Below are 25,765 nucleotides of genomic sequence, written 5' to 3' on the forward strand. Positions count from 1 at the left end.
ACTGACATTTTTACTGTTGCTAGTTTTGCCTTTCCCAGAATGCCATAGAGTTGGAATCACATACTTCATAACCTTTGTCAAGTTTTTGCACTTAGCAAAACGCATTTAAGTTTCCTCCATGTTTTTCCATGGCTTGATAGCTCACTTCTATTTAATACTGAATAATATTTCATTGTCTGGAGGCACCATAGTTTATTCATCCACGAAAAGTCATCTTGATTACTTCCATATTTTGACAGTTATGAATAAAACTCTAAATATCTATGTGCAGATTTCTGTGTGGTTAGAAGTTTTCAGCTCATTTGGATAAAGACCATGGAGTGTAATTGCCATGAAGGAAGAGTATGTGTAGTTTTGTAAGAAACTGCCAAAATGTCCTTGAACATAGCTATTTCGCATTCCTACCAGCCAAGTGAATGGAAGTTCTTCTTGCTCCACATCCCTTCCAGCAGCTGGTGGGCCCATGTTCTGGATTTTGACCATTTTAATAGATGTACAGTGGTGTCTGTGTTAGCTTGTCATTACTACAAGAAAATACCTGAGGTAATTAACTTTGTGAAGAGAAAATGTATATTTAACTCATAGTTTTGAAGGCTCAAGTCCAAAATTGGGTGACCCTGTTGGTTTGGCATCTGTTGAGGCCACTGGATGGAAACAATGGAGCATGTATGTGGGGTGGATCACACACAAACCAGGAGACAGAGACTGAACTCAAACGCAGGCTTTTCTAATACCATTCTTGCAAGAATTACCTTTTGGGGCTGTCTTCCATGACCTATGGACCTCTCACTGGGCCCCCCTCCCAGAAGTACCACCTTAAGGACCAAGCCTTCAATGTATGTGACTTTGGAGGATACTCAGACTAATATTCAAACCATAATAGTATGTCATTGTTGCTTTAATTTGTAATTTCCTACTGACATACAATGTTGAACACCTTTTCACATACTTATTTGCCATCTGTATATCTTCTATGGTAAAGTGTCTAGATCTTTTGTAAATTTTTGAATTGGGTTACTTGTTTCAATTTTAAGAATTCTTTGTAAATTTTGTAAAAGAGCAGTTCTTTATCAGATATGTCTTTTACAAATATTTTCTCACAGTCTGTGGCTTACCTTTTGGTTCATTTGACATTGTCTTTCTCAGAACAGAAATTTTTTAAAAAAGAATTATTTGTTTATTAGAGAGTCATAGTTACACAGAGAGAGAAGGAGAGGCAGAGAGAGAGAGAGAGAGAGAGAGAGAGAAAGAGAGAGAGAGAGGTCTTCCATCTGCTGGCTCACTCCCCAACTGGCCGCAATGGCTGGAGCTGTGCAGATCCGAAGCCAGGAACCAGGAGCTTCCTCCAGGGTCTCCCACATGGGTGCAGGGGCCCAAGTTCTTGGGCCATCTTTCACTGCTTTCCCAGGCCACAGCAGAGAGCTGGATCAGAAGTGGAGTAGCCAGGATTTGAACCAGTGCCCACGTGGGATGCCTCAATAATTATTGATGAGGTAAAAAATCAATAGTTGTCAGTTTTGAAAAATTCAAGAATTTTCTGAAAAAATTTTTAAAGTTTTTATTTATCTCTTTGAGAGGTAGCATTACAGATAGAGAGAGGGAGAGGCAGAGAGAAAGGTCCTCCACCAGTTGGTTCAATCCCCAGATGGCCACAATAGCCAGAGCTTGGCCAATCTGAAGCCAGGAGCTTCATCTGAGTCTCCCACATGGGTGCAGGGGCCCAAGGACTTGGGTCATCTTCTACTGCTTTCCCAGGCCATCAGCGTGGAGCTGGATTGGAAGAGGAGCAACTGGAACATGAACCGGTACTGCAGGCAGAGGCTTAGCCTACTATGCCACAGAGCTGTCCCCCAGAATTTTTTAAAAACAATTATACAAATCAGTTGAGCTGGAGTTAGCCAGGAAACCCTTACTTACAGGGACAGCTTCTTCTCTATCGAAGCTGCAGTTGGTTTGGGCACCAGTCCTCTTCAAGATCCCTGGTGTGGAGTGTGCTGCAAGGGGCCTCTCACTTTTTAATGAGAGCTGGAGGAGATGAGTGCGAAAGCTGTGCTGCAGCAATCCAGGGTGTGGAGAGCGTGTTTTTGACAATCCAACAATCTCACCAGCTGAACGCCTTCTTGTGCCATGGTGGAGGTGTTTTTCTCTCTTTGGACCCCCGGCAAGGTGATCCTTGTTTGATATTCTCTCTGAATTTGAAGCCCAAGCTATTACAAACTTCCGAAAATTTTGCACCTTCTGCAAACCTACTTAGGGACAAATCCATTCTTTAGAAATTTAAATACAGAGCTGAGCAACTCAAAGTTTTAGTTAACCTCAAACCCAACCACTGTACATCTTATAGAGAAGCTTGGAAAATGATTCAACCTTAGCATTTCAAGATGACTCTGACGGTGGCCGGCACTGTGGCGTGGTAGGCTAAGCCTCCACCTGCAGTGCTGGCATCCCATATGGGCACTGGTTTGTGTCACGGATGTTCCTCTCTTGATCCAGCTCTCTGCTATGGCCTGGGAAAGCAGTAGAAGATGGCCCAAGTGCTTGGGCCCCTGCACCCACGTGGGGGACCCGGAAGAAGCTCCTGGTTTCAGATCAGCCTAGCTCTGATCATTACAACCATTTGGGGAGTGAACCAGTGGATGAAAAGTCTCTCTGTCTCTCCCTCTCTCTGTCTGTAACTCTACCTCTCAAATAAATAAATAAAATGTTAACAAATTTTTTTAAAAAATCCAGTAGTCACTCTCACTAAGACTCGTAGAATTCTCTAGAGCTGCACTGATGGAAGAACCTTTCAGGCAACCACACCCCCACCACCTCCACTTTCAAAGATTCAGGGATCTGCCCAGGGCTACTGTGCCACAGTGACCTTCCAGGGCCGTTTGAGGAATTATAGTTGTTTCCTCTGCATGCCCTCAGAATCACCCACCGAAGCCTCCAGAACTGCATCAGCAGATGAAAACCTTTGCCTTTTGTCTTGCAAGAATTTACACAGCAGCAACAATGACCCAGACAGGAAGAATTGTGGAAACTAACTCTGAAGTGATTAGGGAAGTCCAAAGCTCCCCCTCTAGTTAATCTAATTCAAGTCCTTACATTTCAGAGCTATTCGAATTATTCAGTAAGTATAAAACACTCATGGTGCACCTTCTCTTGGTATCCCCACTGATTAGCAAAGATCATGAGATATGGAAGGCATATCATGAGAGTGTGTGCTCACGTATGGTTCATCAGGGAAAGAATACCTAGCCCACCTTGTGGTTGTTACTGGACAATGGAGCACACAGGCAAACTTCACGGGCCCTGGGTGCCCACCAGAACTGTTTACAAAGGCTGAGCCCTGACCTTGGGTCATCAGACTGTTGACATGCATACTGGAATGATTGTTATGTTACATCAGCCATAGACAGACTTTGAGGAAAAAAAGGATAGAAATTATATAGGTCTAATTGCACCTTGGCAGATCAGTCCAAAACGGAAAAGATTTTGAAGATGAAAGTTGTATAAACCTGTGACTAATGACAGGCAGCAACTGGCAAGTTTTTTGACTGAGTCTTTCTTACAGTCTATTTTATCAGTTTCTAGTATGTGACTTATACTCTGAAAACCCATTGAACCATGTATTTGTAACTGGTTTATGAGGTTTTTAAAAATATTTATTTGAAAGGCAAAGTTACAGAGAGAGAGAGAGACAGAGAGAGGTCTTCCATTTGCTGGTTCACCCCCCAAATAACTGCAATGGCAGGAGCTGAGCTGATCCGAAGCCAGGAGCCAGGAGCTTCTTCCAGGTCTCCCACACAGGTGCAGGGGCACAAGGACTTTGGCCATCCTCCGCTACCTTCCAAGGCACATTAGCAAGGAGCTGGATCAGAAGTGGAGCAGCTGGGACCTGAACCAGTGCCCATGTGGGATGCTGGTGTCACAGGCCGGTGCTTTAATGGACTGTGCCACAATGCCAGCCCTTATGAGTTTTCGAGCACTGGATGTGCTGAATTTCTTAAATGTCCCTGAAAATACAAATCAGGAGATGGACACATTTTCTTCAACAGAATAAATGAGTGATTTGCCTTTAGCACATGTAACCAAGTAAATGAAAAGGGATATACATAAACTTAAGATTCAGGGAATGCATAAAAAGAAGTAAAACAGAGGTTGGTGTACATCTGGACCTGTTCAGACTTCTAAGCCATTGATTGGGCTTTGTAAGTTTCCTTCTTCTTCCTTTTTTTTAAAGATTTATTTATTTGAAAGTCAGAATTAAAGAGAGAGGGAGAGACAGAGAGAGAGCAAGAGAGAGATCATCCATCCTCTGGTTCACTCCCCAGATGGCCGCAATGGCTAGGTCTAGGACAAGCTGAAGTCAACAGCCCAGAGCTTCATCAGGTTCTCCCACATGGGTACAGGGGCCCAAGCACTGAGGCCACCTTCTACTACTTTCCCAGGCTCATTAGCAGAAAGCTGGATTGGAAGCAAGGTAGCTAGGACTGGAACTGGCACCTATATGGGATGCCAATATCACAGGCATTTCCTTTACCTGCTATGCCACAACACCAGCCCCCTTAAGTCTCTTTCTTAAAATCTGACTTTTCCTGAAGGGCATTTGGCACAGCAGATAAGACAGCACTTGGGACACCGGTATCCTAAATGAGAGTGCATGGGTTCAAGTCCTGGCCCTGCTTCCTGAGTCTAGCTTTTTGCTAATGCACAGCCTGAGAGGCAGCAGGTGATGGCTCAATCAGTTGGGTCCGTCCCAACTATGGCAGAGCCATCCTTCAGAATGGAACAGGTGATGGACCGCCATGAGTTTGCCGGCTTCTCCCTTGGAACATGTGCCAGTAATACAGACAAGCAATGACACACATGCCACGAGCTCCCCCAAATATGGGAATGCACAGAGGAATTGAGAGCTTTTCATGGCCATTCAATCTAAATGTCTTCAGTTTGTCCAACAAAATCAACATACTTGCTACCACATCCCCACAATAATAGATTTTTGTTTATGTTTTGATTTAAACCTACTGTATCTACAAAGCATGAGAAAAGGAGAAAGTGAGGAGGGTCCCCAGTTCAACACATTTTGCCTAAAGACTATTTTTACTCCATGCTCACTAGATTTGGTGCTGCAGAAAGGGTTTCCTAACAGCCAGTCTGTTATAATCTAGGCCAGAGCACTTCATTTTGGCCATTGGGAGATTAAACAGCCACTTGAATGCTGATTTAGTGCTTAAAGGACTAAAGACTTTAAAAGTCATGGGCCTGTAGCTTGCAGAGTTCTGAAAATAAATCTTCCTGGCTGTAATGCCAGGCAGTGCAGCTGCATATATTTATTTATTAAAGGGCCAATGTTTGTATGTATCCCAAACAATTCTTAAGAATTCCAAAGGAAAACAATACCTTTAATTCTATGAGGGGCTTATAAGAAATTCATGGAAAAATGTGTATTACAAAAAATATGCAAGAATGTCAAAAAATGTTTGCAGCAAAATAAACTTTTTTTCATTCCATTTTCCACAAACTTCTGGAAGAACCCATGTACTTTCCTCTTACAAACTTTTCCCCCTCCCCCCAAAACTACACCTATTTATTAAAATCTGTTTTTAAGCCTGTCACTTGAATGTGATTACAAACGCTTCCTATCCCACTAGCACAAAGTGGACATTAATGCAACACTCAGGTTGTTGCTGGGCAAGACATTTGATTGACAAATTAACATGAAAGGAAATATTTGTTCATGGCATGGAAGTTAGAGATCACTTTCCTTCCACATAAAGGGAAAAAAATATCTGCTGCTGTCTTTGCTGGTGATAAGGGAAAGCTAGTTAAGATGTCATTAAAGAACCATCCCAACATCACAGGAGCTTAAAATAAAGACTTAACATATTAATTTGCAGCAGGACAAAGCCAGCCCAGGCCTACAAACAATCTATTAGCACATTCGGGCTGGCAGAGCTTTAACCCTCAGTTACTCCTACAACCTTAGGAAGCCTGGGGCCCCCTTGCTGACTCCCCCATGCTCAGCCTGCCCCCCACCCCTGTGCACCTGGACCCTGGTTTTTGTGTGTGTGTGTTATGAAGGGGGTTATTTTGCCGAGGAGAGGAGAGGACTTTCATGACTTCAAACATGGACATTAGATCAAGTTTTTATCTTCTCCCATAATCCTGTCTTTGATGTCACCAGTCTGAAACCTCTCAGAATAGAAAGGAGGAGCTGTGAAAAGAGGCCTGGTTAATTTCTATGTTTAAGTGCTGCTGCCCTAATTCGCCTGGGTAGCGTTTTCATTGTCTTCTGCTTTGCATCCTAAAGGCAGGCTTACACCAGGCAATTATGAATGGCCCCTCTGAACAAATAATTGAAATTCACAAGTTGTGGGGTATGGTTAAACAATGTCTGGGTTGGAGGTGTGAGGTCCTACGTATCCCTGGGGTGTTATTAAAGTTGCAGGCACTCTCCTTGGCAGGAAGAATATTTGTCTTCCATTAGCTTTAATGGCAACTAATCAGGTAAGCTACTTGTACTAAAGACTGAGTCATCTTGGGGAGCTACTCTTTACAAAGCAATCAGGGATCCAGAGCGCCTTTGCTTTGTGAAAACAGCAGAATCTCCAAGAAACATGGGGTTCCTGCATAGCTATCCAATTTCAAAAATAGGAGTGAATGTAACGTGGATTTAATTTCTGAGAAAAAAAAATGGGGGTGGGGTGGTTAAGAATAAATGGCGACAAAGGGTTTCTAAGGGTTTCACAATTCTGCCAGTTCATCGTTTCCCTCTCTACAGCCAGGGAATGTCGTCCACACAGGGGTGCAGGGCGAGTGTTTGAAGGCAAGTATATTTGCACATGTACATTCATACTCACACACCCTTAGCTGACTAATTACAAATTAATTACTCCACGCCAAATCCTGCCCTCTGCTCTGTTATGTCCAAATTGGTTCATATAGTAGCGCGTTCTCCAAGGGAAAGATTTATGCTGGCTTATAGAACACAATAGGATTGTTCGAAAGCAGAATTCAGTGTGAGGAGGCACAAGCAACAGTGTTGAATGGGTCCTGCTTTAAAAGATTCTCTTAGTGAGGGCTGCAAATTAATGGCCTCTACCATAGTCTAAAGAAAAAACCAGTGTATTTCACCAGGTCTGTTGTAATAAAAAATAAGTGATGGGCAACTCTTACTCTGCCTCAATTTTTTCTGGCATCTTTTTCTGGCCACTTGCACAGAATGAAAAGAAAAATCATATAAATTGGATAGTGTGCAATTTTAGATGTAATCCTCTGATGAAAATAGTGAGTTCGCTTTCCTGGAGGCCTCTAAACTCCTCCAACTGCACCTGTGCGAAAGTCTCCCAAACTTGTTCTACAAGTGTTCTTCGCACAAAACTTCCTGGAGGTAAAGTCTAGAGCAATGGAAGAAGGAGCTGCCTACTTGCAGCTGATTTGGCCAATTCGTAATCAGTGTTGAGCTCTTCTCAGACAAAATTCTCTCTCCCTTCCTCAGAAAGAGTTTGAATTTCAAGCAAGTCTGAGAAGTAAGACTTGAGAATTAGCTTTGTGGGACTTTCTACCCCTGTGTAGGAATGTAGATCTATAGGTAAGCAAAGATAACTTGATGCAGAGTAGATATTCATTGCAGCACGGTTTGTCATCATAATCTGGAGTGGCCTTAATAGAGACTGGTTAAATAAAATGCTTTTACTGTGAAAAGATATGGCCATTAAAAAAAAAGACATAGATGTTTTTAAAGGACTTTAATGCATTGAACATTATTTTTATTATTATTATTATTTGACAGGTAGAGTTACAGACAGTGAGAGAAACAGAAAGGTCTTCCTTCCGTTGGTTCACTCCCCAAATGGCCGCTACAGCCGGTGCTGCACCGATCTGAAGCCAGCAGCCAGGTGCTTCCTCCTGGTCTCCCATGCGGGTGCAGGTGCCCAAGCACTTGGGCCATCCTCCACTGCCCTCCTAGGCCACAGCAGAGAGCTGGACTGGAAGAGGAGCAACCGGGACTAGAACCCGGCGCCCATATGGGATGCCAGTGCCGGAAGGCAGAGGATTAACCAAGTGAGCCATGGTGCCGGCCCCTATTTTTGTTTTGTTTTTGTGAAGAATTTCTTTTAAGAAATAAACTTCTTGTGTTGCTTACAGAAGACTGTCCTGACATTTCTTTCTTTATTTTTTTTTAAATATTTATTTATTTATTTATTTGAAAGGCAGAGTTAGAGAGAAGCAGAGGCAGAGAGAGAAAGAGAGAGAGAAAACTTCCATCCACTAGTTCACTTCCCAAATGGCTGCAATGACCGGAACTGGGCCTGGCCAAAAGCAGGAGTTAATAAGAGCTTCATCTGGGTCTCTCATGTTGGGTGCAGGGACCCAGTTACATGGACCATCTTCTGCTGCCTTCCCGGGTGCATTAGCAGAGAGCTGGATCAGAAGAGGGGCGGCCAGGACATGAGCCAGTATTCACATGGGATTCTGGCACTCTCAAGGCCAGCCCAGTGCCCTGAATATTAAAAACATGATGGTGCTTTCCCAATACGTAGTGCTAGTTTAAAATAATTTTAAGCCATAAACCCAAAATGAAAATTTGAAATCGAAATAATTTCTCTCCAGATCATTTTAGATCCTGAAAATATCTTGGGTTATACTTAGTATACATTCGCCAAAGTTGTTCTCTTTCTTGTTTTCCTCCCTCTGCCCCGGCTTTATCAGCTTCCCCTGAGTGTGCCTGTCAAGGAATGAAGAAACGGATGATCAATCTATATTTACAGGTAATGATGGATGAGATATGTGGTTAAGTTCAAAAAAGAACAGGGACATAATATGATATTATGTGATAATATTACCTAAAATATTAGTTGTAGATGCCTAGAAATATTTATAGAGCTACCTAGAAGCAATTAGTAACAATGGTTGACTAAAAAATAGGACAGAACTCGGGGAAAGTCATGAGGAAAAGGGATATTCTTTTTTTTCCCACTTTATTCCCTTTCCATACTAGTTTTTTTTTTTTTAAAGATGTATTTATCTATTTGAAAGGCAGAGTTACAGAGAGGCAGAGGCAGAGAGAGAAAGATCTTCCATCCTATGGTTTACTCCCCAAATGGCTACAACAACCAGAGCTGTGCCAATCTGAAGCCAGGAGCCAGGAGCTTCCTCTGGGTCTCCCATGTGGGTATAGGGGCCCAAGGACTTGAGCCACCTTCTGTTGTTTTCCTAGGCCATTTGCAGAGCACCGGATGGGAAGTAGAGCAGCCAGGACTTGAACCAGCACCCATATGGGATGCTGGCACTGCAGGTGGTAGCTTTAGCTGCTACACCACAGTGCCAGCCCCTCCATACTGAAGAAAAATAAATGTATTTTTCTTTTTTTAAAAAACTTTTTGAAATTTGGTTGTATTTTAATTTTACTTGAAAGGGAGAGTTTCCATTCACAAATCCCACAACAGCTGGGGCTGGGCCGGGCTGAAACCAGGAGTCTAGAACTCAACCCAAGTCTCCCATGTGGCTGAGATGGACCCAAATACTTCAGCCATCACCTGCTGCCTCCTAGGATGCCCACTAGCTGGAAACGGAATCAGAAGTGGATCCAGGGCATAAACCCAGCACTCCAATGTGGGCTTTGGTGTTTCAAGTAGCTTCTTTTTTTTTTTTTTTTAAACTTTTATTTAATGAATATAAATTTCCAGTGCACAGCTTATGGATTACAATGGCTTCCCCCCCCCCATAACTTCCCTCCCACCCGCAACCCTCCCCTCTCCCGCTCCCTCTTCCCTTCCATTTGCATCAAGATTCATTTTCAATTCTCTTTATATACAGAAGATCAATTTAGTATAAAGATTTCAACAGTTTGCACCCACATAGAAACACAAAGTGAAACATACTGTTTGAGTACTAGTTATAGCATTAAATCACAATGTACAGCACATTAAGGACAGAGATCCCACATGAGGAGCAACTGCACAGTGGCTCCTGTTGTTGACCCAACAAATTGACACTCTAGTTTATGGCGCCAGTAACCATCCTAGGCTGTCGTCATGAGTTGCCAAGGCTATGGAAGCCTTCCAAGTTTGCCGACTCTGATCATATTTAGACAAGGTCATAAAAGACAGAGTGAGGATAGTAACCAATGATCCTAAGAGTGGCATTTACCAGGTTTGAACAATTATACAGCATTAAGTGGGGAAGAGGACCATCAGTACACACATGTTGGGAGTAGAGCCATTGGTGGTAGAGTAGAGGTTATGATTACAAAGGAATGAGGCCCAAGTGTGCTAGACAGGGCCTAGAACAAAGGACAGAGTCATTATTAGAGGAGCTAAGAAAGGTGCTGTCTAAGCTACAATTAAGTTTTCTGATTGAGAGGCAAATAGAACCTGATAGAAGGGGCTTGATAATAATCTGGTGGGCTTTAGGCCTTGTAAATTCAGAGGCCCAGACCTATCTATCTCTTCACATGGGGTATATCCTAAGGGAGGTGTGAACCTCCTAGGGGAAGGCACTCTGTTGACTTTCATTACTTGGCTGGCCTGGGAGGAGAGCTGGCCAGGTAAAGGCAGGGGGCATCTCTAACAAGAAATTTACAGTTCTGCCTGCAATGTTGCTGACCCTACTTGACCATCCCCTCAGCTGCAGTGGTCACTTTGGAAGTTGGGCTGAGTGAAGGGCTTTTCAGCTTAGAGCCAATAAGATCTGTGGCTCTGACCTGGGCATCCTTCGACTCCAGGGCAGGTCCATTTCCAGTGATCCAACTCTTGGCAGAGCTGCCAGGGCTCTTCACAAGCTGACTTCTGCTGAAGCCCAGGCTTACCACATTGAAAGCCACTGCAGTGGACTGGCCTGTTGGGTCTCCTTGAGGGCAGATCACTGTACAGATCAGCCATTAATAGGCCTGCCACCCATTGCTTCTGATGCTGAGCTTTCTTTTCCTCCTGGTTTGTGTTAAAGCAGACCAGAGGATGCAAGTCAAGGGAGTGCCCGTTTCCCATCTCTAATCTTCGGTGGCCTGAACTACAAGTCTATAGTCACAGGCATGTTCTGTAGTAGTTTTTCTAAGGTAGACAATGCCCATGAGGAAAATTATATTCTCACTTTAAAACTTTCTTTCCCTTTGGTCTGAAAGGGAGGTTTTTTCTACTTACTGTATACTTCGCTGATGGCGAAGTGAATCTAGCTATGAGATTATTATTTGAGTTCTTATTTTGGCTATGCTATTGCAGAAAAATGTTAGCCATCTCTTTTATAAGGTCTAAAGATTAAATTGTGCATCCTACTGATTCCTTCATAATAGAATTAGTTTCCTACCTTGAAGAGAATAGAGAAATGAAAGAACAAGTTGGGCTTAGAATAGAGAAATGAGGGAGCAAGTCCTAGATCGCTTGCTGACAATAGCAATATCACATGAATACTTAGCAAACCGTTTCAACCATTAGATAACAACTTAAGAAAACATTTACCAGAAGGTCCAATGCCTTCTATAAATTTTAAGAATCATGTATTTGAAAACACCTCTTAAATATCTAACATGGTGTAGTTTGTTTAGCCAGTAAACTTAAGCACAACCATCTAAAATGTTTTTAGTTTCTTTCTACCAACAAGTCTAAAACATATGATACACAGATTCAGGTCCCACAAATTAAAATGTATCTTTGATTGATTTTAGCAGCTTAAATTTATGGACAATCTTATCTATAAGCCATTTAAAATAAAACTCTTAATAAAATTTCCCCTTGTGGACATACAATATGTACACACATATAATATAGCATAATAGACCAATATAGCAATTTTAATAATAGCTTTTAAAATCTTTAACTCTTTTTGTAGATTGCCAATTGATTTGAATTGCTTTTTCTTTTTAGTAACCTCAGTTAACCATACTTAAAGTCTTTTGTCATCCACAGTTATATATGATCTGCTGCTCATAAAACTAAAGCGTTGTTGGTCCTGTGTTTAGCTGTCCTCCTATAGGTTCCTATGGACTTTTTCCAGCCACTTTTATTGTATTCAGTACTTTGGGATGGCTCTGTAAACAGATGAAGCCAATAATGTATTAACAGTACCAACTGAGAGAAAGTATGGTCAAGTAGCTTCTTAACTACTGTGCCAAGGGACCAACTTGGGCCCCTGTACCCACATGGAAGACCTGGAATCTGCCTGGCCTAGCCCTGGCTGTTGCAGACATTTGGGGAGTGAACCAGTGGATGGAACACTTACTTCTCTCTGTAACTTTGAGTTTCAATAAATAAATATATCTTTTTTAAAAAAAAAACTACTGTACCAAAAGCATACTCCTATATTTTTCTTTAATAATTTAGATTAGGTATTTAAGTGCAAGGAAGTTAATGGGGAGTGTAAAGTAAAGAACATCCCACTGGTGTGGACACATGTGTTCTAGATAAAGCCCCCAGGCTTGGGGTTTTTTCATCAAGCAATATTTAGCTCACTTGAATATCAATAAAAATTGTGAGTGAAGTTGTTCCAACTCCAAGGAGCTCTTTTACTGTGAGACAACACATGGAGTTTGCATTCTTGATGTCACCTGGTTTGGTTCTACAAGGCTAAACCTTTTCTAGTGCTCATTCATTTTTTCCAGTTCATCAGAAAGAACAACAATGCAGAGCAGAGCCATCTGTCAGGAGTCTGCAGAGTTGATGTTATTTGGTGAATTTACCAAGATCCAGACTCAGAAACTTAGGCAATGTTTGTTTAGGAGGATTTCAACTCCAGTTCCATTTACTCGAGCTCTAAAGTCAAACCATTAGAAATCCAACAGTAATGTAGACATGTGACTCATGTTGACATGGTATAACTGGTACTTAGTTAAAGTTAAGGCGACAGGGCATCCCATACGGGCACCAGTTCCAGTCCTGGCTGGTCTACTTCCTGTTCAGCTCCCTGTTAATGTGCTTGGGAAAGCAGTGGAAGATGGCTCAGGTGGTTGGGCCCCTGCACCCATGTGGGAGAACCAGATGAAGCACCTGGGTCCTGGCTTCAGCCTGGCCCAGCCCTAGCTGCTACGGCCATTTGGGGAGTGCACCAGCAGATGGAAGATCTCTCTCTCTCTCTCTCTCTCTCTCTCTCTCTCTAACTATGCCTTCAAATAAAAAATTTATTTATTTATTTATTTGAAGGCATAATTAGAGAGAGAGATTGGAACAACTTCACTCACACCTGTCACATCTAGGACCAGGGCGCATGCTAAGACCCCACCCCTTTTGTGTATCTGATTAAGTATCACTCTCGTCCTTTAAAAAAACAAGTGGAAGGTGGGTGAAAGCTCACCTTCAACCACTGACTGCTCTCGGACCAATGCTCCCATTTTTGCTTAGAGGTACCGTTCTCAGGTTTCTCTCTCTCATTTACAGGCAAGTCTTTGGCCCACTCATGCTGCTATTTCTCTGTATGGGGTGGACCACACTCACATGTGACTATATGCTTATTTTCACTGTTAAATACATCCTGTATGTTTATTTTCACTGTTAAATACATTCTGTACCATTTTTTTAAAAAAGATTTATTTGAAAGAGTTATAGAGAAGGAGAGGCAGAGGGGGAGAGAGAGAGAGAGAGAGGTCTTTCATCTGCTGGTTCACTCCCCAAATTGCCACAATGGCTGGGGCTGGGCCGGCCTGAAGAAGCCAGGAGCTTCTTCTGGGTCTCCCATGTGGGTGCAGGAGCCCAAGGACTTGGGCCATCTTCTACTCCTATCCCAGATGCATTAGCAGGGAGCCTGGATCAGGAATGAAACAGCTGGGACTCGAACTGGCACTCATGGGATGCTGGCACTGTAGATGGTGGCTTTACCTGGCACACCACAGCGCCGACCCCCAAATTAATTCTATTCCTATTTGCACATGATACTAGCTCCATTTAGTCTCTCTTTCTCAGCAGGAGATAAGAGCCTAGATCATAATTAATACATTCATTACCCACACCAGTGTTACGTGACCAGTGTGGGCTCCATGCAGGTGATCTTCCAGGAAGCTGAATTCGAGCCAGAGCACTGCTTGGTGGATGTGGACTCGGAGCTGGGAGAGTCAGGCACCATGTTTGTAAGAAACTCGTTCAGAGATCATCTTTGCCAAAACTGCCAAACTGAGATGCTCTCTAGGATAGAGCTGAGATGGGCTGGGTTCTCAAATGATGGTCTTCCTCTCTCCCCATCCATTAAAGTCTATAGAACTGTGTCTCAAACACCCATCTCCCTTCTCCTTTAAGCATGAGGTTTCTTATCTCTTAATCTTCACTTCCAGAAATCCTGTGGGGCTTCTGGGGGCCAACTCAATTGACAAATCAGCTGATGGTTGTTTCTACTCCTCAGATCAAAAGAGCACTTTGTATTTCCCGTACTATGCAAAGCAGGGTCTTACTGTAAGCTTCGCCAGCATCCGAGATCCAAATGCAAACAGTTTATTTATTTATTGAAAAGGCATGGAAAGGCAGAGAAAGAGCCTCCATCTGCTGATTTACTCCCCAAGTGCCGACACCAACCACAGCTGAACCAGACCCTAGCCAGGAACAGGGAACATTAACCTGGTCTCCTAAGAGGATGGCAGTGACACAATTATCTGAGCCATCACCTGCTGTCTCCTGGGGTTGGTAATAGCAGGAAGCTGGAGTCAAGAGAAGGAATGATGAAGACAAGGAAGAGAAAGCAGTCAAAAAGGTGCTCATCATTTAGCAAGTTACCTGTACAGGTGTTGGAGCTTAATCAAGTTGCATAACTCAGCAAGCCAGTGAAACTCTTATTAGAATTTTGCTACCAGAGGGGCAAAGATCTGGAGGATTTCTGTAGCAACTCCTATCAATCATTGGTTGAAGGCTTCTAGGGAATGAGGTAATTTACTTACCCAGTGTGTTGGCATGCCAATTCACGGCATTATAAGGCACAGGTGAAGTGCTACTCTTTTTTTTCTTCTTGAATAATGTATTTGCTAGATTTAAATAATGTTGTGTGTGTATATATATATAGCTAAAGTTCATTTTAACTTGTATTTTGGTGTTTTTAAAATTTTTAAATTTTAATTGGATTTTAACAAATTGAATGTGGTTTATAGATACAATTCTAAAAATATGATATTCCCTCTTGCTTCTGTCTCTCTCCCACCTCTTTCCTTCTCCCTTCCTTATTTTTTTTTTGAGATAACATTATAAAAATTACATTACAGTAAAAAGGCTTAATACTTTACCAAATAAGAAGTTTAACAAGTAAAAAGCAAAAGGACCCTTGTTTAGTGGGAATTTATAAACAATAATTGAATGGAAAAAATGACCATTTCACCCACAAAAAGTAGATTTTTAAGTATACACAGCTCATTAGAACTATAGTACCATAACATTCTTAACCATTGGCTTGACAAAGTTATAAAACAGTGTTTTACAAAACTATATTTGCAGCAATACTAATACAGGCATTTTTCTCTCTCTTTTTTTTTTTAATTTTAGCTCCCACATATAAAGGAGAACATGTAGTATTTGTCTTTCTGGGTCTGGCTTATTTCACTCAACATAATATCCTCCAGTTGTGTCCTTTTTGCTGCAAATGGTAGAATTCCCTTTTTTTAAATAGCTGAATAATATTTCATTGCGAATATACAGCACATTTTCTTAATTCATTCATGTGATGATGACACCTTGGTTGGTTCCAGATTTTGGCTATCATGAACAGTGCTGCTATGAACATGGTGGTGCAGGTATCTCTTTGATTCACTGTGTTCAATGTGTAAGCCCAGTAGTGAGATTGCTGGATCACATGACAAGTCTATTTCTAGTTTAAGAAATCACCACACGGTTTTCTACAGTGGCTGCACTAATTGACATTCCCACCAACAGTGTGTAAGTGTTCCCTTTTCTCCCACATTCTCGCCAGCATTTGTTACTCTTTGTGGTTTGGATTTTAGCCATTCTGACAGGGGTGAGGTAGGATCTCATTATGGTTTTGATTTGCATTTCCCTGATGGCTAGTGATGTTGAGCATTTTTTCATATATTCGCTGGCTATTTGTATTTTTTCTTTTGAGAACTGTGTATTGAAGCCCTTTGCCCATTACTCAGCTGGATTGGTTGTGTTTTTTTTTGTTGTTGTTGTTGTTATTAAGTTTTTTAAGTTGCTGATACATTTGGGATATTAATCCTTTGTCAGATAGGTGGTTTGCAAATATTTTTTCCCATTCTGTTGGCTATTTCTTCACTCTATTGATCATTTCCTTTGCTGTGCAAAAGCTTCTGAGTTTGATTTAGTCTCATTTATTTAGTTTTGCTTTTGTTGCTTGTGCTTTAAGGGTCTTATCCTGCTGGGTCTTAGTCCACCCGTACAAGGATGGACTGGGTCCGAGGAAAGGTAAGTGCGCCGCTCGCCCGTTCTCCAGCCTCCCGATCCCGGAGACAGTCAGACGCAGCAGGGAGCCAAGTCTAGCAAGGACTCATTTACTTCCTGAGAAACAGAACCTTTTATAGCACAAAACTGCAGAGTCATTGGGGCAGGGCTAAGGACCAACCAATCACTTAAAAAATCACCTTACGGGGGGATTTCTATAGGACTAGCCATATGTCTATACACTTGTTACTAGTTTTGTTACCTCCCCTGATGTTGCACAGCCAATCAGTTTTAGTGGTAAACAACTTTGGATTCCGCCCACCTTACTTCCTTTGGGCACCATCATGTAACTAATTTCCCCACATTATCCAAGAAGTTTTAATCTACATCAATGTCTTGGAGTGTTTCCCCTATGTTTTCTTCTAACAACTTCATAGTCTCGGCTCTTAAATTTAGATCTTTGATCTTTCTTGAGCTGATTTTTGTATATGGTTAGAGGTATGGATCTAATATCATTCTTCTACATATATAGATCCAATTTTGCCAGCACCATTTGTTGAAGAGACTATCCTTACTCCGCTGTTTGGTCTGAGCACTTTTGTCAACAACCAGTTGGTTATATGTATGTGGATTAATTTCTGGGCTCTCTATTCTGTAACATTGATCTATATATTGGTTTTTATGCCAGTACCATGCTATTTTAATTACTATAGCTCTTTAGTATGCTTTGAAGTCAGGAATTGTGATGCCACCATCTTGATTTTTCTTGTTCAGGATCACTTCATCTATTCTGGGTTTGTTTTTTTTTTTTTATTCTATATGAATTTCAGGATTGCTTTTTCTAGTTCTGTAAATAATTTCATTGGTATTAAGATAGGGATTGCATTGAATTTATAGATTGCTTTAGGTTATATAGACATTTTATTGATATTGATTCCTCCGATCTATGAGCAAGGTGTATCTTTCCATTTTTGTGTGTCCTTGATGAGTTCTTTCATCAATGCTAATTTCACTGTAGAGATCTTTCACTTCTTTGGTTAAATTTATTCCCAAATATCTATCTTGTGGCTATTGTGAATGGGATTTCTTTCTGTCAGTTCATCACTAGTATAAAAAAGCTACTTTTTTAGTATGTTTATTTTGTAAATAAAATTTGATATGTTTATTTATCAATGCTGACAGCTTTTTGGTGGAGTGTTTAAGTTTTTCCATGTGCAACATCATGTCATCTGCAAACGTGTTTAATTTGACTTCCTCTCTTTTCTAATTTGATGCCCTTTATTTCTTTCTCCTCCCTAACTGCTCTTACTAAAACTTCCAATACTATATTGAATAAGAGTGGCGAAAGTGGACATCCTTGTCTTGTTCTAGATCTGAGGGGAAATGCTTTCAGTTTTTCCCCATTCAGTATGTTACTGGGTATTGGTTTGTGATAAATAGCTTTTATAATTTTGAGGAATATTCCTTCTATACCTAATTTGTAGAGAGTTTTTATTATGAAGGAGTGTTGAATCTTAACAAATGCTTTTTCTGCATCTACTGAGATGACCATATGGTTTTTGTTCTTTATTCTATTGATGTGATTTATGAGGTCTATTAACTTGCAAATGTTGAACCACTCTTGCATTTCTGAGATAAAGACCACTTGATTGTGATATATGATCTTTTTGATGTGGTTTTGGATTTGATTTGCTAGTATTCTGAGAATCCTCACAGCTACAATAAGGATATAGATCTGTAGTTTTTTTCATGTCATTGGTTTTGGTATCAAAGTAATGATGGCCTCTTAAAAAGAGTTTAGCGGAGTTCCATCCTGTTCAGTATTTTGGAATAGTTTCAAGAGTATTGGAGCTAACTTCTTCTTTGAATATTTTATAGAATTCAGTAGTAAAACCATCAGGTCCTGGACTTTTCCTGGATGGAAACTTGTGATTACTACTTCAATCTGAATGCTTGTTACGGATCTGTTTAGATGGCCTATATCTTCTTTTTATTTATTGTTTAAGATTTATTTGTTTGAAAGGCAGAGTTACATAAAGAGAGGGAGATATTGAGAGAGAGGGAGATCTTCCATCTGTGGGTTCACTCCCCAAATGCCATAGCAGCCAGGACTGGGCCAGGCTGAATCCATGAGCCAGGTGCTTCTTCCAGATCTCCCACATGGGTGCAGGGGCCTAAGCACTTGGGCCATCTTCCACTGCTTTCCTAGGCCATCAGAAGGGAGCTGGATGGGAAGTGGAGCAGCCAGGACTTGAACCAGCACCCATATGGAATGCCAGCATTGCAGGCAGCAGTTTAACCAAATACACCACAGTGCCTGCTCCATCTATATCTTCTTGATTTAATTTTGGTAAGTTATATGAATCCAGGAATTTATGCATTTCTTCAAGGTTTTCTAGTTCATTAGCATATAGTTCATCATTATAGTTCCTGTGATCCTTTGTATTTCAGTGGTATCTGTTGTAATGTCTCCTTTTTACATCTCTAATTTTATTTGTTTTGCCTTTCATTCTTTGCTAGTCTAGCTAGAGGTTTATATATTTTGTTTATCTTCTCAAAAAAAAAACCTTTAGTTTTGCTGATTTTTTTGTATTTTTTTTTTAGTTTCAATTTCATTTATTTCTGCTCTTATCCTTATTTCTCATCTCCTGCCAATTTGGGATTTGTTTTGTTTTTGTTTTTCTAATTCTTCAAGATGTACCTTTAATTTGAGATTTTTCTCTTTTTAATGTAAGCACTTAATGCTATAAACTTCCCTCTTGATACTGCTTTTGTTGTATCACAGGTTTTGATATGTTATATTTTCATTTATTTCACAAAAGTTTATTTCTTTTTTAACTTCTTCCAGTGCCCATTGATTATTCAGTAGCATATATTTAATTTCCAAGTGTTTATGGATGTTCTATTGTTCTTCTTGTTGATTTATAGTTGTTTTTTGTTTCTTTGTTTGTTTGTTTTGACAGGCAGAGTTAGATAGTGAGAGAGAGACAGCGAGAAAGGTCTTCCTTCCATTGGTTCACCCCCCCAAATGGCTGCTACGGCTGGCGCGCTGCACCGATCCAAAGCCAGGAGCCAGGTGCTTCCTCCTGGTCTCCCATGCGGGTGCAGGGCCCAAGCACCTGGGCCATCCTCCACTGCCCTCCCAGGCCACAGCAGAGAACTGGACTGGAAGAGGAGCAACTAGGACAGAATCTGGCACCCCAACCAGGACTAGAACCCGGGGTGCCGGCGCCACAGGCGGAGGATTAGCCTAGTAAGCTGCGGCGCCGGCCAATTTCTAGTTTTATTCCTTTATGGTCTGAGAAGATACATAGTACTATTTCAATCTTTTTAAGTTTTCGAGATTTGATTTGTGGCCTAATATGTGGTCTATCCTAGAAAACATTCCATGTGCTGATGAGAAGAATATGTATTCTGTAGCCATTGGGTGAAATGTCCTGTAAATGTCTGTTAGGTCCTTTGGCTAGATAGTATGCTTCAACTCTGATATCTTTATAGATTTTCTTGGTCTGGATGATCTAGCCATTGATGAGAGTAGGATGTCGAAGCCCTCCACCATTACAGTATTGAAGTCTATCTTTCTCTTTAGGTCTCATAGTATTTTCTGTAGGTATCTGGATGGTTTTGTGTTGGGTGCCAAAGAGACAGAGAAGGAGAGATGGAGAAAGATCTTCCACCCACTCATTCACTCCACAAATAGCTACAATGATCAGAGGAGAGCTAGGCCAAAGGCAGAAGCCTAGAACTCCATCTAGATCTCCCATGTGGGTGATAGAGGCCCAAGTACTCGGGTCATCCTCTGCTGACTTTTTGGGCATATTACCATGGAGCTGGATCAGAAGCAGAGCAGCTGGGACTTGACACTGTGTTCTGAAATGAGATTCAGACTTTGCAGGTAGTGGCTTAACTCAATATGCCATAGCACTAGCCTGTGAGTTTTTGGCTTTCTTGTAATAAAACACAATGTCAGTCAATGAGTGTGCATCCTTGAATGAGTAAGTTTGGTGAAGCACTGAATCCTTTCAGGCATAGGTAGAATACTATCACTCAGGTCTGGCACTGTGGCATAGCCAGTAAAACCGCCACTTGTAGTGCTGGCATCCCATATGGTTGAGTTCCAGCTGCTCCACTTCTGATCCAGCTCTCTGCTATGGCCTGGGAAAGCAACTGAGGATGGCCCAAGTCCTTAGGCCCCTGCACCACATGGGAGACACAGAAGAAACTCCTAGCTTTGGATTGGCGCAGCTCCAGCCATTGTGGCCATCTGGGTATTGAACCAATGAATGGAAGAATGGAAGATCTCTCTCTCTCTCTCTCTCCTCTCTCCTCTCTCCTCTCTGCTTCTGCCTCTCTCTAACTCTGCCTTTCAAATAAAATGAATAAATCTTTTTAAAAAAAGGAAAAATACTACCACTCTTATTAGAGCAGTACTTCTCAAATGTTAATATGCATATAAATTGTCAAAGCATCTTATCAAAATGCAGATTGATTCAATAAGTCTGCAGTAGGGCCAATAGTTCTGATTTTCTGTCCAGCTTCTTGATAACACTGGAGCTGCTGCTCTACTATTCACTCTAGCAAAGGCATGGGTATAGAATCAGCTAGGTGATCACATAGGAGTTGTCCATTGAATATTTTTGTTGCACAAAGTCCCAAAAGGCTTCAGCACTACTTCTGTTACGTTAAAGTCAGCTCAGACTAGGTCCAAGAGCCAGAAACCAACCATCTAGAAATTGTAATTTCCAAAAACTCAGATAAAGAGTTCAAAATAGATCTTTCAAGAAAGCAGGAAAAAATCCAGGAAAATACAGAGATTTAATAGAAATGATTGAACAAAATCAAGAAGAATGGCCAGTGCTGTGGTGTAGCAGGTAAAGCTGCCACCTGCAATGCCAGCAGGTGCCGGCTTGAATCCTGGCTGCTCCTCTTCTGATCAAACTCTCTGCTATGGCCTGGGAAAGCAATAGAAGATGGCCCAAGTCCTTGGGCTCCTGTACCTGCATGGGAGACCTGGAGAAGACTCCTGGCTCCTGGCTTTGAATCAGTCCAGCTATGGCCATTGCAGCCATTTGGGAAGTGAACCAGTGGATGGAAGACCTCTCCCTCCCTCCCTCTCTCTCTCTCTCTCTCTCTCTCTCTGCCTCTGCTTCTCTGTAACTCTGCCTTTCAAATAAATAAATCTTTTTTAAAAAATGAAGCGGTGGCGCAGTAGGTTAATTCTTTGCCTGTGGTGCCAGCATACCACATGGGCACCGGTTCTGGTCCCAGCTGCTCCTCTTCCAATCCAGCTCTCTGCTATAGCATGGGAAAACAGTAGAAGATGGCCCAAGTGCTTGGGCCCCTGCACCCACAATGAGACTGGGAAGAAGAACCTGACCCCTGGCTTCGGATCAGCACAGCTCCAGCCATTGCGGCCATCTGAGGAGTGAACAAACAGAAGGAAGACCTTTCTCTCTGTCTTTCCCTCTCACTGTCTGTAACTACCTCTCAAATAAATAAATAAATAAAATCTTTTAAAAAATGAATCAGAAATCCTTCAACTGAAAAGTACACTAGGTAAAATTTTAAATGAAATAGAACACATCAGTAGCAGAATGCATCAAACAGAAGACAGAATCAGTGAGCTTGAAGGCAGGCTATGTGAAAATATAGTTGGAGAAGGAAAAATCAAGAATGAAGAAAGTTTATGGGAAATATGGGATAGCATGAAAAGAGCAAACATACAAGTACTGGGATTCAAGAGGGACATGGGAATGCCAAAGGGGTAGAAAGCATGTTCAAAGAGCTCATGACAGGGCCAGTGTAGCAGGTTAAGCCACCATCTGCAGTGGGCGCTGGTATAGATCCTGGCTGCTCCACTTCTGATCCAGCCCCCTGCTAATGCTCCTGGGAAAGCAGCAGAAGTCAGCCCAAGTCCTTGGGCCCCTGCACCCATATGAGAGAGCTAGAAAAAAAGCTCCTGTCTCCTGGCTTCAACCTGGCCCAGCCCTGGCTGATGCAGCCATTTGGAGAGTGAACCAGCAGGTGGAAGATCTCTCTTTGTCTCTGTTTCTCTCCCCCTCTCTCTGAACCTCTGCCTTTCAAATAAATAAAAATAAGTCTTTAATTTTTAAAAAAGAGCTCATGACAGAACATTTTCCAAAACCAAAGAAAGTTATAACTCTCCTGCTACTGGAAGGTCAAAAATCATCAGTCAGGTTTAAGCCAACCATGTCTACTCCAACACATGTTATAATTGTTTCCCAAGGTTAAATAGAAGATTCTCAAAGATACAAGAGAAAAGAAGCAAACAACACATGAAGGGGTTCCAATTCATCTGCCTACAGACTTCACAGCAGAACCTTATAGGTCAGCAGAGTTTGTAATGCGATTTTGACAGTAGTGAAATTCTTGCAAGCCAAGAACAACTGTATCCAGCAAAGCTATCTGTTAGACATGATGGAGAGATGAAAGACATTCCCGTGCAACAAACTGAAAGAATTAATCACCACCAGGTCTGTTATACAAAATGCTAGAAGGAGTTCTTCAAACTGAAAGGAATGCTAACAAGTAAAAAAAAGTATCAGAAAGTAGAAAGTTCGCTGATAAGAATAACTATACAAACAAGTTCAGAATGCTCTACTATAAACATTGTTGGTAAACAATTTATATCTTCACAGTGAAGACTAAAAAAATTATAACACTACATGAAAATGTTAGAGATTGACAATATTGAAAGAGGTTAAATGTAACATCCAAAATTTAAAATGTAAAGAGGAATGAAGCACAAATGTAGAGGATTTTTTTTTTCTTCATTTGAAAGAGTTCCAGAGAGAGGGAGAAACAGAGAGAGATCTGCCATTTGCTGGTTCATTCCCCAGATGGCCACAACAGCCAGGGTTGGCCAGACTAAAGCCAGGAGTCAGGTGCTTCCTCCGGGTCTCCCATGTGGATAGCAGGAGCCTAAGAACTCAGACCATCTGCTGCTGCTTTTCCCAGGCCATTAGCAGGAAGTTGGATTGGAAATGGAGCAGCCAGCACACAAACCAGAGCCATATGGGACACCAGCATTGTAGGTGATGGCTCTACCCCTTATGCCACATTGCCACCCCCAAGTATAGAGCTCCTTATTGGGATTTCTTATCTTTGTGTTTTGTCTTTTCCTTTCTTTACAATCAATGTTAAATTGTTATCATTTCAAGGTAGCTTGTTATAGCCAAAAGACATATTTTATAAGCCTCATGGTAACCACAAAGCAAGAACCAAAACAGACTTATGGAAAATACTAAGAAGGAAAACAAAATGTAGCACCAGAGGAAATCAGTTAACCACAAAAGAAGATTTTAAGAAAGGGAGGGAGGGAACTCTGACTCCTTCACTTTCAACCCAGTTTCCTATTAATGTGTACCCTGGGGGGTACCAGATGGCTCAGCTACTTGGGTCTCTGCCACCCTTGTGGGAAGAAACCAAAGCTGAATTCCCACTTCCAGGTGTTGCAGCCATTTATGGAATGAGCCAGCAGATGGAAGATTCTCTCTCTCTCTCTCTTTCAAATAAATTTTAAAAAAGAAACCTACTTTACTTGTCAGTGAAAAGTAAAAAAGGGGGGCCAGCACCGTGGCTCACTAGGCTAATCCTCCGCCTGCTATACTGGCATCCTATATGGGCGCCGGGTTCTAGTCTCAGTTGCCCCTCTTCCAGTTCAGCTCTCTGCTGTGGCCCAGGAGTGCAGTGGAGGATGGCCCAAGTGCTTGGGCCCGGCACCTGCATGGGAGACCAGGAGGAAGCACCTGGCTCCTGGCTTCGGATCAGCACAGCGCTGGCCATAGCGGCCATTTGGGGGGTGAACCAATGGAAGGAAGATTTCTCTCTCTACCTCTCTCTCTCACTGCCTAACTCTGTCAAATAAAAAAGAAAAAGAAAAAGTGAAAAAGGAAAGTGTCCTGTGCCATTTGCAGTAGATTCTTTAGCCCTATCATGGGAGTAATCAGTGTGCTGCTGACTGCAGTTAAGAGGCTTTTCCATTCCATGAGGCAAAGATGAGCCACCCCGGTTTCTGGACTCTCCTGGATCCCTCCACTTCTTGTTTGTTTCTAGGAACCAGATGTGGTACACTGTTTAAATGTAGGGTGTTGGTCATAATCTAACTTCTTTCCTTCTTTTCTTTTTTTTGTAAAATATCTTTTTAAAGGGCCAGCTCCACAGCTCACTTGGATAGTCCTCCACCTGCAGTGCCGGCACACCGGGTTCTAGTCCCAGTTGGGGCGCCGGATTCTGTCCTGGTTGCTCCTCTTCCAGGCCAGCTCTCTGCTGTGGCCCGGGAAGGAAGTAGAGGATGGCCCAGGTGCTTGGGCCCTGCACCCGCATGGGAGACCAGGAGGAAGCACCTGGCTCCTGGCTTTGGATCAGCACAGCACACCAGCCATAGCAGCTATTTGTGGGGTGAACCAATGGAAGGAAGACCTTTAAAAAAAATCTTTTTAAAGTTTTTTATGGCTTAAAATAATTAACTTGATGACTGTAGATATGTGGTAGTATCCGGAAAAATCACAGTAATGATAGTTTTCCCATTTAGTTTGCAATCTTCAATCATGATTAGAAGTTACTTATATGAAGCTGCTGTCAAACAATTAAGATTGCATTTATGCATCTATCATTTTCAGGATTATTGGTAACCTGGGCATAGTTCCCCCATAGAACCCTGCCTCCTTGTGTCGCAAGACCCAACGCACTCACATTCACCTCAGTGTCAGTACCCTTGGTAATTACACTCAAAGTTGTGTATAATGGGGATGATGGATTCTGTTTTACACCAAGTACTGTCAGAGAGAAAGTGGCTTTCAGTTCTGGATGTGTTACATGGGCCTTCTTAAAGTATAAGCCCATTGGTCTAATGAATCTTTCATATTTAGGTGATTTTCTTGTACAGCCATCTCCAACAAAGCAGACTTTGGTAACCATCCTCTTCCATACCTACTTTTCTTTTTACCGTCCAAATAACTTGTAATACTTCTGTTTCCCGCTGGGTACAAACTTTAGGCATGGGGATTTCCCATTTTTCCACCTTCTCTTTTGGTTTTTGTTTAATGATATTGGAAAGTAATTTAGCTCAGGACTGTCCCTCTCCATCCAGCAGATAGGCAGGCACTACGCCCTCGGGAGTCTTTGCATCATGCTTTAGTGTTTGTTCATGCATCTTGATCGTCTTTTTCATCTGTATTTTCTCAGCATGGCGCTGCTTATGATAGAGCTTAGCCTTCTTTTTTGCTTTCTTTGGACATTCATGAGCCACCTGACTTTCCTTTTTTTCCCTTTTCCTCATGGTAATCCGAACAATACCCATAGTGTTTATGGTGTAATTCAATATATTCATTTTGTGGCACAATGATTGCCTTGGAACCACCGAGTGTGGCCTCCCAGGCATGAAAAACTTCCCAACTTTCGGGTCTCAGAAACCCACAAGAGAACCCTGGGCCTCCCAT

At 41.9% G+C, this 25,765-nt stretch overlaps 1 pseudogene; it reads right to left on the reverse strand.

The window, feature by feature from the left end:
• Positions 1-24,925: 24,925 nt before the first annotated feature.
• Positions 24,926-25,765, reverse strand: LOC133771046 (ribosome biogenesis protein NSA2 homolog; annotated as a pseudogene).

The sequence above is a fragment of the Lepus europaeus genome, chromosome 12 (genome assembly GCF_033115175.1).
Source record: "Lepus europaeus isolate LE1 chromosome 12, mLepTim1.pri, whole genome shotgun sequence".
Lineage (NCBI taxonomy): Eukaryota > Metazoa > Chordata > Mammalia > Lagomorpha > Leporidae > Lepus > Lepus europaeus.